A 14,211-nucleotide genomic window follows, 5' to 3' on the forward strand; every position below is an offset into this window, starting at 1 on the left:
ACAGCTGCACTAATCTCCCAAGCTATGCCTGGAAAACAGATAAAGATGTTCAGCCAACAGTAAGGAACATATTTCGAACATTTAGATAACAATGTAGAAAAATAAGGTGGTAAGCAGACAGCACATTAACGGAAATGAACAAGAGGTCAGAAGCAGATTAGGGCTGAAGCCGAGAGAAGCGCAATAGGGATTGCAGCGCTGAGAGAGAAGGGGTCATGTGGATAATGTAATATTCAATGGGAAGTCCGCTGAGTGATTTAAGGAGGGAAATAGCTAAAGATTTTCTCACTGCGGGCTTGTTAGTATATTTCTGTGAAACCAAGGTTACTGTGAAATCAGTTATTTACATGAACTGAATAGCCAGTGATGACCAGAAAATACAAGAACACACAGTATGCACTTGCAATTAGTCCTGTTGCCTACTCAATATGCATTGTTTATGTAAAAAGTACTGAAATATTGAATTCTGAAAAATAACTTACAGAAGCTATCAGGAATACTATGGGCTGGGCAGTGGCGGCTCTGGCCCTTACAGAGCTTATTTAAAGAACAAATGGTATATTGTATTATGTAATGATTATAAGATGCTTTCAGTATAAACATATATATCAAGAATATCCAAATGATTTTATATTGTCTTAGATCCCCGATCGATGACCAGATCACTTGAAAATTTAGGGACAGTTTTAAAAAATCCAGCTAACAGGGATGGACTGATTGCTGCTTATTTTAAGTGCACTCAGTGCTGCCCTGCAACATGTATTTATTAGACATGTCCCTGAATTTTCAAGTGATCTGATCACCCTAACTTGGATAAAAAGGAGGAATGTAAGGCATAAAGCCCAGCTATATGATTAAATTAGATTCATTTCCAGGATGTCTCCACAATATGGAGCCATTCTTAATTGTGAGTATAAATATGTGTAACACTTGTTTGACTTAAATAAGGCAAATCCAGGCTAGTAGGGTAGTGTAGAGCATGTGTTACATGTGACACTTAATACTCAGGAGTGGGCCTCCGCTAAGTGGGAGATTTACTATGGAGCGAGGGTGTAGTTGAACTACAACTAGTTGAGGTTGTGTGGTGCAGATATTATAAATGGACACCAGAGGATTTTTATGGTAAACTATAAAACAGATTTATTGGTCCAAGACACAGATGTTATGCAGGGTTGTTATATACTCACAAGCAGTAGATATGGATTATCACAATGGTAAATAGCAGTGGTGACCTTTAGGAACAGTATAGCCCAACATGGAGAAGTGCAGAGTATTAGCTGAGTACCCAAGATGAATGCCCTTTACTGGAACGGATCCCCTCCAGCCAACTGTGGTTCAGGGGTGAAGTACTGCCTGAATCCTGCGTCTTAACTGTGGTCCCTTCAGCAAGGCATACAGAGCCGGGGTTAGGCTAAACCCTTAACAAATCCCTTTGTTGGGGCTAATGGCTGCCCTTTCTAGCTAGACTGACTATGCTTACTTCTCCTAGAGAGTGCTGTTAAATAGAGCTGCTATGCTGACTTGTTCTCGTTCACGGGGCCCTGTCCCAGACTTTAGTTGTTCCAGTAGTGTTACTGGGGCCTAACTGCCTCCAGGCTCAGATGGAGCTCTGCCTAGGACACAGCATGCAGCCAAAGGAGGAAGACACTCCTCCTTGCAAGACACTATATCAGTCTGAAGGGGGAGTGGTCAACCTGTGTAAACCTATAAGGGGTACAGTTACATAACTGAACCTGAGTATAAGGGCTCTGCCCAATAACAGTAAACCTTGTGAAGAGATAGAGGTAAAGCCATAGGGAGCTTAACCCTATGGGTCCCTACATATGCTATAGCCCATCCCCTATATTTATAATCAAATCTTCGATTCTCCAGCTTTAGGCAGACATCTGGGAACTGTAGTTTGTGGGGATTAGTGTTTTCCACCATGTTTAAATGCAGCTTTGCTTCCAACAAACAGCAGGGCCCAAGGCATCTAAACAGATTGTAAACCCTCTTATAGGAACAATAACACGAAAAAAAAGTGTTTTCCCATTTCCATCCAACTTTCCACCCACTCAACCTGCCCATTTTCCCACCCCTTATATTAAAGCCTCACCCCCAAAATGATTTCACGGCTGCCCCAAACCTGAAGGCTGGTATTATTGACAAAACAAGGTGGCTACCCTACTCAACGTCCTGTGTCAATAGGTGCAACGCACTTGTGCCAAAAGAATAGGGCACACACATCACTTGCATGCTGAACACTGGTAATGATGCAGGCAAACTTAAAAAATATTCACTGCAACTGTGTCCAATTTGCCATGACGCACACACACAATTGTGTCCAGTTTGGTGAATCAGACGCGGAATGCAGAGTACAACAGTGTCAAGAGAATTGCCCGTTTGCATCTGCAATGGTGCGATGCTAGAATTCTGGGAAAAAGCTGCATTCATCCATACAGTGTTGAATAAATACCTGGCACCAGACAAAAGTGACAAAAGAGGGGTGAAAAGCAGTGGTGTAACTATAAGTTTTTCAGAGGGGCCCGTCGGGCACAGCAATGCCACAATGTCATTGGCCATTGGCGAATTGTTTCGCAAAACTTATGCGAAAATTAGTTGCGGAGAAATTCAATGCAGGTCAAAAAATGTTGCGGTTGCTTCAAATTGGGTGCAGTCATGTGAAAATAGGTGTGGACGCATAAAAAAAAGACACGTGCGACAAAAAAAGATGTGCACAACAAAACACGTTACGTGGATTTTTTGCCATTTTGCGAATTTTCCTGTTGTTTCACAAATTTTTCGGAAAAGCAAAACGGGATAGATTCACTCATCACTGCTAATAATAGGATATTTTTTTTAAAAAGTACTTTGCTTTGCAAAACTTTGGTACTGTTGTGAGGCTCTCCTGTGCTATGAGATTCCATAATGTCTTTGGTATCTAGTATCAGATTTGCAGGCAAAAAGACCACAAAGGAAAACTATAACCCTGGAATGAATACTTAACCAACAGATGGTTAATATCATATTGAGTGGCTTATCTAACCAAACTGGAATACATTTAACAGTAAATATTGCCTGTTCTTTCCCTTGAGCCGCCATTTTGTGATGGCCTGGGTGCTCCCTCAGAGATCACATGGCCAAAAATAATGCAGCTCTGACTGTAACAGGAAGTAGTGAGGCTGATTGTAGTGAGGCTGATCATTGGCTGATGTGCTCTAACATGTATGTGTGCCCTTGGTTTGTTTGCGTGCACCATGAAACGTACAATCCCACTGGTGGCCCTTAATTTAAAAAATGCAATTTTCTGTTAATGATTACCAAATGGCACATACTACTAAAAAATAGATTTTTATGAAAATAGACTTTAGTTTAGAAATTTAGATGAAGCAGGGATTCACATTTGAGCTGCTTTATGCAATATTTATAGAGACTTACATTGTTTGGGGGGTATCGTTTTCCTTTAAGCAAGCTCAGCCTTGATAACCCCTATGCATATGGTTTCTCCTACAATGTGCTGCTGGGGATGCCCTTGCCAACCCTCCCACAAAGAGTCCAGACATCACAACGGTGCATGTTGCCCTCGTAGCTCACATCTCTCACACAAGCCTGTGGACGTGTCATTGTAGTTGTTTTCATGCACACCCTGTGAAAGTCTATGGAGCTTATTTTTAACAGAGAAAAAATAACCCCACAATGGTGCAGCTGGATGTTAATATCTTGGTAGGAACCTACTTAACTCCTTCAGGGAGGAAATGGCAGTTTCCATCGTATGACTTGACAGGAAGAAAAGGAAGAAAGCCAGCAAAGCCAATTACATTTAATAACAGGAATGCATATGCAGCCCCTAAATCCTACTGAAGGGGAGCGGAAACTGGTGACTGTGATCACGTGACTAGCGGCAGAAATCTCTCATATTTTACACAAGCAGTGAAAAAAATCCTAAAGTATTCATTTTCTAGCACAAGTGCAATGTGCAAAGTGCAACTGCAGACACAAATCTATCCACCGTTCTGGGTTCTCCCTATAATTCAATCAGATTTATGGTCTCGCTCCAAGCCGAGGCTGGTGCAGTTGTGCACAAAGCATCAAAATACTGAGCAAAATTGGCTGCAAGCTGCACTGAGCATTTTCAGAGTGGAGTTTGCACTACTTTTTCCATTACCATTTCCATTTCCACTACCATTTTTGCCTGAGTTAGGCCACGTTCAGTTCTAAATGGGTGGATAGGGGAGGCATATAGGTACTTTTGCGTCCCTTATTGATCTTGCCCTTGCACCCAGGGGTTTGAAAATGACCCTTGTCGGCTGCAAAGTTCAGGATCATGTTTGGATGCAAGTACCTTTAAATAAATTACATTAAAGGGGTGGTTCACCTAAAGTTAACCTTTAGTATGCCACAGAATGGCCAGTTCTTAGCAACTTTTCAATTGGTCTTCATTCTTTATTTATTCTAGTTTTACTAGAATTACTTTTCATTTCTGACTATTTCTCTCTATCCTTGAGAAAGAGCACAGTTGTTGTTCCAAACGGCAGATTTTTTTCAATAAAGTTTGATTTTTTATAAGTATTCTCGTTGAGTGTGGTACTATGCTTTTCTATTTAACATATTTATCAGCACCTGGGCAAGTTGCTATTATTATTATCATTTATTTATAAAGCGCCAACATATTCCGCAGTGCTACATTAGTTTATATATATATATATATAGGGACCCTTTAGGTTAACAGCTCCTATAGCTTCCCTATGCTTCTTAGTTCTTCCTGCTGTTACAAAGAGGAAACTTTTGTTGCTATTTTGCTATTAGCATATGTGTGATTATTAGTCCTAGGTTTGATGACCATTATCTGCACACTGTAATATAGTGTCTAGTAGGGGGTGGATCTTTCTCCTTGGCCTTGCTCACTTGATCTAGGCTTATGTGCTCCAGGGAGCCTGGGTTTAACAAGGCCCAGAAGTGATCCCTAGCGGAAACCATCACCTCTAATGAAGTCGGGGAGCAGGGACCTCATGAATGAGGGCTTGTTATTGTGTACAGGATAGATTTTGTAGAGCACGTTCTAGGAATGTGAGACAACATTAGCTAGTAGGATCTTGTGTATGGACCCCATTACTGAAGGCTATATTAATCCCTGATCCAGATCTGCTGTTGGGATCCTGGCCATTTAGGTGGAAACCCTAAAAACTTTCTATAATCCCCAAGCTAGTCTCCGCAGTGGTGCATCGACAATCTGCTTTGTTCATGACTGTACCGGACTGCATTTTTACCATCAAGTCTTTGAGAACGTTCCCTGTGGATGCTTGTTTTGGACAAGTAAATCAGTTCAGATTTGTTGCAAAAGAACTCTTAGGGGCACATTTACTAATCCACGAACGTCCAAAAAGCGTCCGAATGCGTTTTTTTCGTAATGATCGGTATTTTGTGACTTTTTCGAGAGCTCAATACGAAAAAGTCGCGACAATTCGCGAAAGTCGTAATGGCTGTGAAAAAGTCGCGACAATTCACGAAAGTCATAATGGCTATGAAAAAGTCGCGACAATTCCCGAAATTTGTAATGGCTATGAAAAAGTCGCGACAATTCGCGCAAGTCGTAACAGCTACGAAAAAGTCGCAAAAATACGAAAAAGTCGCAAAATGTTCGTTTTCCAATCCAAATTTTTTGGATTCGTGGATTAGTAAATCAGCCCCTTAGCATCCTTATTTTCTCTTATTATTTTACTTGCTGGCAGTGAAGATGTGTAGTTGGAGCACCACAACCATTCTTCCATTTTGCGAAAAGACCTATCCTGTGGACCAAGACTCCAGTGGAACCCATGTTCTATATTGCTAGTTGGATTTTGCCTGTTTCAGCCAAAATAAGGTTACATATTTACTGAGATCAATGGCCCTTAAAAAGAGTGCTATGTGTAGAACACAGTGGTGAATTCTGATGCTTTCAATGCAAACCCCTGTTCTTCCCATGGAATGATATTTGAAATCAGACAGTGTTGTTGGCTCAGGCTGGGTGCTACTTTGCTTCTCTGGAAGCTGATAGGAACATTTCTGACATATTGTGGAATATCTTTGGGTACAAAGATACATTGCTTTGATACATTCACAATGTGTTACAAATCACGCTCTTTCAGTGCTGTGCCATCCTTTCCCACATTCCTTTCCTCCTTATCTTTTGTTACCTCCATCCTTCCCTCTGTCCACTGTGTCACCTTCCTCTCACTTCCTCCTTCTTTCTTTCTCATCTCCAGAGAGAAAGATGTTTTTCACTGCAACTTCCTCCCCTTTTTCTGATGTGCAATGCACTTCTCTTCCTATAGCCACTAAATACCCTCCCACGCATTCCCTAGTTGCCTCTTGCAACCAGCAAGGCTCTGCACCAAACCATCAAAAGCAAAATAAGATTTAGAACTTTTATGTGTATGGAGTTTCACCTTTTTCCCCCAAATAATATTTGGTGTATATGTACATTTTGCTTTGAAAAAATTTGGATTTCATATGGCGATATGAGTTATATAGCAAACATTTAAATGCTTTCATAACTGCACAACTTAAAGTCAATGGTTAAATGCTGGATATGGGTTACCAGACAGGGCAAATTTCAACACTTTAGGTTTAATAAAAGGGATACTAATTATGTACAGTAAGGTATTATCATTATTATCATTAATGTAAGTACCAGCATATTCTGTATTGTACAGTTCTGGAGTTCATTTGTAAACACTGGGCAAACTTGTACCTAGGCAGTAACCCATAACAACCAATCAATGATGAGGTTTTTTTCAGGCAGCTGTAGGTACAACAGTGAAGGAAAACATCTGATTGGTTGCCATGGGTTACTGCCCAGGAGCAAATTTGCCCAGTGTTTATAAATGTCCCACTACAGTCAGTCAGTTGTGCAAGTGCTTAATACTATTGGGTTGCAGATACAATGTAGACATTGTCATTATAAATTACAGTCACTAGGGGGAAAGGGAAAAAATCGTATTGGAAACGAAAATTTTGCGACTTTTTCGTTGCCGTTGCGATTTTTCGTATTTGTCGCGACTTTATCGTATTTTGCACGACTGTTTCGTCGCCGTCGCAATTTTTTCATATTGAGCAATAGTAAATGGCGGAAAAACCGATCTGATTTTTTCGCTGCAGCGGCGAAAAAGTCGCGGAAAATATACGAAAAAGTTGCGATGGCGCCGAAAAAATCACAGGACATATGAAAAAATTGCAACAGTGACGAAAAAGTCACAAAAATACCGATCATTGTGAAAAAACGCATTCGGACGCCTTCGGACCGTTCGTGGATTAGTAAATCTGCCCCTAAGTTTTGCAATAAGAGACAGAACAAATAAAAAACAGAGACCCTTTATGGGACCTATTATCCAGAATGCTCGGGACCTGCGGTTTTCAGGATAAGGGATCTTTCCGTAATTTGGATCTCCATAACTTGTCTGCTAAAAATCATTTAAATATTGAATAAACCAAATAGGCTTGGTTTGCCTCCAATAAGGATTAATTATATCTTAGTTGGGATCAAGTACAGGTACTGTTTTATTATTACAGAGAAAAGGGAATCATTTAACCATTAAATAAACCCAATAGGGCTGTTCTGCCCCCAATAAGGGGTAATTATATCTTAGTTGGGATCAAGTACAGGTACTGTTTTATTATTACAGAGAAAATGAAATAAAAAAAATTAGAATTATTTGCATATAATGGAGATGGTCTTTACATAATTCGGAACTTTCTGGATAACAGGTTTCTGGATAAGGGATCCTGTACCTGTATTATTAAATGTGACTTGCACCTCTGACAAAGCTCAGTGCCAGTTGTGGCTCCAGTATGTCATGGAATATAAAGAATTAGATAACTAAGGTAACATAGTAAGGTTAAAAAATACACTATGCACTCTACAAATGGGTAAAAAATGCAATATACAGGTGTGAGATCCATTATTCGGAAACCTGTTATCCAGAAAGCTCCGAATTACAGAAGGGCCATCTCCCATAGACTCTTTTTTAATAAAATAATTCAAATTTGTAATAACTAGTTTGTTTTTCTATGAAATAATAAAACATTGTACTTGATCCTGTGATTTAACTAATCCTTTTAAGAGGCTGAGCAATTCTGTTGGGTTTATTTAATGTTTAAATGATTTTTTAGTAGACTTAAGGTATAGTGATCCAAATTACGGTTATCCGGAAAACCCCAGGTCTCAGGCATTCCATATCATAGGTCCCATCCTTGTACTGTATAAAAGTGCACTCTACAAAATATGATGTATAAGAGCATAGCAGTACATAGTAGCTTCCCTGCAGTTAGCTGGGTATAAATTTGCATCAACATGTGTATGTGTATCTTTATTTATAAAGCGCTACTTATGTACCCAGTGCTGTACAGTAGAATACATTAATACAAACAGGGGGGTTATTAAGATAATAGATAAATACAAAGTATTACAATAAAGACAAATAAATAATAGATACAGTTGCGATAAGAGTCAAAAACACAAGGGGATGGAGGTCCCTGCCCCGTAGAGCTTACAATCTATATGTGCTCCTTGCACTTCCATATAGTTGTGCTTTGTGCCATTGCCTCCTGTTTTGACTTAAGTGCTGTTGTGGTTATTGATGCAGAGAGAACCCAGGAGCTACTGCCACCTCCAAACCAGGCGGTAGCTCCAAGCTTCCCACAGTGGCCTGCATCAATCGTCACAGCACAGATGCGCCAAAAGAACTGGATGCAGCACAGATGCGCCGAATGCCTGCCAGATTTTCAGCACCAATAGTGTCCAATTCTCATTGAAGTAAAAGCACAATTGTGTTAATATGAAGGTATCAGCCACAACTGGGGATTATAGTAACAATGAAATCATGGGGGAAACACTAGATTGTGGGAAAAAAAACATGGTAATTGCACTGACAACTGCGGTGCTGTAAGTAAATGGCTCATATAATGTTGGAAAGAACATTATCTTCTAGGTGTTTGTATAACAATGATAATTGGTTAAAAATACAGTGCATTAATTAGAAGTAATAATGTACCCCTACCTGTAAGGCAATATGTTAATTAAGAATGAATTCTTAACAAACAGATAGTTTATATCAAATTATGGTCTATTAAAAAAATCTATACTGATTTATCAGTAAATATTGCCCTTTTACATCTTTTCCCTTGAGCCACCATTTTGTGATGGTCTGTGTGTTCCCTCAGAGATCAGCTGACAGGAAATAATGCAGCCAGGCCTGGATTTGTGGAGAGGCCACAAAGGCATGCAGCAATAAACAGGGGTGGCCTTGGGGAGCCTGGATTAGAAATCCGGTGCTAACTGTAACAAAAAGAATTGTGGGAGTAAAAGACAGAACTTTATCCATCATTTGGCTTATGTAACCTAACATGTATGTGTGCCCTTGGTTTGTTTGTGTGCACTGTGAATCATATGATCCCAAGGGATGTAATTGGCAATTTTCTATTTAGGATCACCCAATACCACAAATATATTTTTTATGAAAACTATTGTTTTAGATGAAACAGGAATTTACATATAAGCTGCTTTATGCAATATATTTTTATAGAGAACTACATTGTTTGGGGGTATAGTCTTCCTTTAATAAAAGCCAATGCTACAGTGTGGGACTAGAACTAAATATTTTGATTAAGAAACTTGCAGAATAATAATTCAAAATATTGCGTTGAAACCAAAAGGCTGGCAGGATTCCCTTTCCTGTGGATAAATGTGACAGCTGTTTAACACATCCTAGAGAGAGGAACTCTACTGTTGAGTGAGGATGTAAAGATTCAGGTCTGGACTGGAATTCAAAATTAACACTGGAATTTTCAGTTCACAGAGACCCAAACAGTCCAAACATCCCAGGGGATGTAATTGGCAATTTTCTATTTTGGATCACCCAATACCACAAAACAGTATATTTTTATGAAAATTATTGTTTTAGATGAAACAGCATTTTACATATAAGCTGCTTTATGCAATATATTTTTATAGAGACATACATTGTTGGGGGTATAGTTTTCCTTTAATAAAAGCCAATGCTACAGTGTGGGACAGTATAAAGACAAAATAGAACTAAATATTTTGATTAAGAAACTTGCAGAATAATAATTCAAAATACTGCGTTTAAACCAAAAGGCTGGCAGGATTCTCAGAGCCCTTTCCTGTGGATAAATGTGACAAACAGCCCCCCACCAGCCCACTAAATAGCCCATTCCTGTATCAGGGAATGAATGTACAGCAATCTTCACAATGTTATGACCACGTGGACTTTCAAAAAATAGCTAGCTCCTTTGTGGGGGGGGGTGCATGCCAGAAATTGAACTTGTAATAGCCTGCAACTCTGCCAGTTATCCTGGTGCCACCTATTGCCCATCAAGTCCAATGCCCAATGCTGCTGAGGAGTGATGAGAGGAACGTGGGACAATTAAGGGCAAAGGCAGACTGGGCAAATCTTGGTGTAGATCAGCAAAATGCTCTGAAATAGCCCTTTGCGCATTTCAGTGGTAATCAACTGAACCCCCAAGGCGCACTCACAGCTCAGGTGGCATGAGTGGGTGAGCTCAAAATGTGCAGTATGTTGCTTTATTATATGTGTGCCTGTGGTAGGGATGGCATCAGGTGGCTGACTTCTGAATAGGATTAATGGGATGCAGTGTTTCTGTCTCAACATATTTAACTTCTAATCCTTTAATGAGCACCTCACTTCCTCAGCCAGGGCCTCCCCCAGTTGCATGTTAAGCAGCACAAATGAGTGATTTCCTTTGTGACAGAATGCACCTTTGGTAAGGCCCGTGGCACCCGCTGGGTCATTTTCCTTCCATCATCTGAGGGTGACACAATCAGACATGCCTTCTGAAGCAAGCTATTCATGCTTGGTTAGTGAATGAGCTAACAATGGCTGCTCCCTGCCGAGGAGAATTCTGGGAGCTGTAGTTTAACAACAGCTGGAGGGGTGAAGTGTTTTTTTTTCTAGACATATTTTGCACAAACAGAAACATTTACTTATATTCCTGGGCATAACTCCATATCTCTTTCTATATAAGAATAGTTTTCAATGCAAACCAATTGCAAGCACTGGGAACAGAACAAAATATGAGGTCACTGTAGGGGTCAGAAGGCACAAAGGATACAGTACATGAGTTTATGGCAGTACAATAACATAGGATCTTGTCAGATACACTGACTGTGTTAAAGGGGTTGGTCATCTTTGTGTTAACTTTTAGTATGATATAGAGAGTAGTATTCTGAGACAATTTGCAATTGGTCTTCATTTTTTATTATTTGTGTTTTTTTAACTATGAAAAACAAATAATGAAAAGTTGCTTAGAACTGGCCTTTCTTAAAGATGAACCACCCCATTAAAGTGACTATGAGCCCCACTGGCTCTGTTTGACTTTAACACTGAGCAATGTGCCCATTAAGAGTGTAAAAATAGTTATTTGGCAAGAAAAGTAATAGTCATTTCTGTAAAATCACTGCTTAAAAAGCTTTATAAGGTACAGAGTGGAAGCACTGCCTTTCTGTTCATAGTGAGGAAAAAGAAGCAAAGAACATGGTACTAGGCAGATTACTGCCAGACTAATTTAGTCGCCTTTTATGAGGAGGTGAGCAGGAACCTCGATGCTGGAATGGCAGTTGATGTCATCTACTTGGACTTTGCTAAAGCGTTTGATACAGTACCTCACAGAAGGTTAATGATCAAATTAAGGAATATTGGCCTAGAACATAATATTTGTAATTGGATAGAGAACTGGCTGAAGGATAGAGTACAAAGAGTGGTGGTAAATGGAACATTTTCTAATTGGCCCAGTGTGGTTAGTGGAGTACCGCAGGGGTCAGTCCTTGGGCCTTTGCTTTTTAACTTGTTTATTAATGACCTGGAGGTGGGCATAGACAGTACTGTTTCTATTTTTGCTGATGACACTAAATTGTGCAAAACTATAGGTTCCATGCAGGATGCTGCCGCTTTGCAGAGCGATTTGACAAAATTAGATAACTGGGCAGCAAACTGGAAAATGAGGTTCAATGTTGATAAGTGCAAAGTTATGCACTTTGGTAGAAATAATATAAACGCAAACTATCTACTGAATGGTAGTGTGTTGGGGGTTTCCTTAATGGAGAAGGATCTAGGGGTTTTTGTTGATAACAAGTTGTCTAATGCCAGGCAGTGTCATTCTGTGGCTACTAAAGCAAATAAAGTGCTGTCTTGTATAAAAAAGGGCATTGACTCAAGGGATGAGAACATAATTTTGCCCCTTTATAGGTCCCTGGTAAGGCCTCACCTTGAGTATGCGGTGCAGTTTTGGGCTCCAGTCCTTAAGAAGGATATTAATGAGCTGGAGAGAGTGCAGAGACATGCAACTAAACTGGTTAAGGGGATGGAAGATTTTAACTATGAGGTGAGACTGTCAAGGTTGGGGTTGTTTTCTCTGGAAAAGAGGCGCTTGCGAGGGGACATGATTACTCTGTACAAGTACATTAGAGGGGATTATAGGCAGTTGGGGGATGTTCTTTTTTCCCATAAAAACAATCAACGCACCAGAGGTCACCCCTTTAGATTAGAGGAAAGGAGCTTCCATTTGAAGCAGCGTAGGGGGTTTTTCACGGTGAGGGCAGTGAGGTTATGGAATGCCCTTCCTAGTGATGTGGTAATGGCAGATTCTGTTAATGCCTTTAAGAGGGGCCTGGATGAGTTCTTGATCAATCAGAATATCCAAGGCTATAATATCTACAGTTAGTACTAGTGGTTGTATATATAGTGTATGTATGTGAGTGTATAGATTGGTAGGTGTGGGTTAAGTGTGCTGGGTTTACTTGGATGGGTTGAACTTGATGGACACTGGTCTTTTTTCAACCCTATGTAACTATGTAACTACTATGGCGCATTCATTTAGTTAGCTGTAGTGTGCAAAGTGTATGTTTTTTACCACAATGAACTGTTTTTCTAGAATTCTGGTGTCATTGTGGAGGCAAACAGGAGATTTGCATCCAATTTGCCAAATAGACTCTCATAAATCATGCAAAGTTGTGTTGAATATTTTCTAAGGCTATTTGGCATAATTTTGGGTTGGTGGTGATGTAACTTCCCGTTATGTAGATACATAACACAGGGTTGTGTCTGATGTACTCACACTTGATAAAGGGCTTTGCTCCATTCGTAATACTAATTTTTCACTAAGAAGTGTGTCTAGATGGGACGGAAAAGAAAGAGCCATGATTAAGGGTGTAGCTTGTGTATGAAAATTGCCTTTAGTGCTGAGAGGTGTTAGTGCTGAGAGGTGTTAGTGATAGGAGTTTGTACTGAGCATTGTTAGTGCCAAGAGTTCTTAGTGCTGAGAGTTCTTAGTGCTGAGAGTTCTTAGTGATGAGAGTTTTTAGTGTTAAGAGTTCTTTCTGATAAGAGGTGTAAGTAATGAGAGTTCTTTATGATGAGAGGTGTTAGTGCTGGGAAGTGCTAATGCTAAGAGTTCTGAGCAATGGGAGTTGTGTTTGCTAAAGGGTGTAAGTGCTGAGAGGATATGTTACTTTTGAGAGTTAGTGTGCTGAGAGGTGTTAGTGCTGAAATTTTTGTGATGGTTTGATTTGTAGTGATATTGGTGTGATAGTTTGTAGTCTGATAGATGATATTGGAGTTGTTAGTACTGAGCATTGTTAGTAATGAGTAATGTTAGTGCTGATTTTATTGTTGATGGTATTAACACTAGGCCTAATGTCCCACGGAGAAAGTTAGTTGCCCGTGATAGACCTCTGCCTTTTCACTGGCAATAGGAGTCGCTGGTGGGAAGCCCTACACATCCCTTCTGCTTTCCGAAGTTAAGTGAAGTTGGCTGCAGGGTGGAACTTTGCAGGACTTTGGAAAGATGATTCCTATTGTTGCCGGTGGAAAGTCATTTTGGAGTGTTTAGTCGCCCAAGGTAGCAGAGATCTATTGTGGGCAACTAACTTGCTCCATGGGAAATTAGCCTAAGAGGTGTTACTGGTGTTAGTGCTGAGAGGTGTCAGTGGTTAGAGGTGTTATTGGTAAGAGGTGTTAGTGCTAAAAGAGCAGTGCTATTGACAATACATGAAATGTAGTAGCACACGGGCCTAAATACTTTAGGGGTCACTTTAGCAAAGACCTTGATAAGGTATAAGATTCCCATACACAGGTCTGCCTTAGTTGCTGATTACAATTTTCTTATTTGAACTGGTTCTAGTATGTGGGCAAAATAATCACTGTCATTGTTCCATACCCA

The sequence above is a fragment of the Xenopus tropicalis genome, chromosome 2, assembly GCF_000004195.4.
Source record: "Xenopus tropicalis strain Nigerian chromosome 2, UCB_Xtro_10.0, whole genome shotgun sequence".
In the NCBI taxonomy this organism is placed as follows: Eukaryota; Metazoa; Chordata; class Amphibia; order Anura; family Pipidae; genus Xenopus; species Xenopus tropicalis.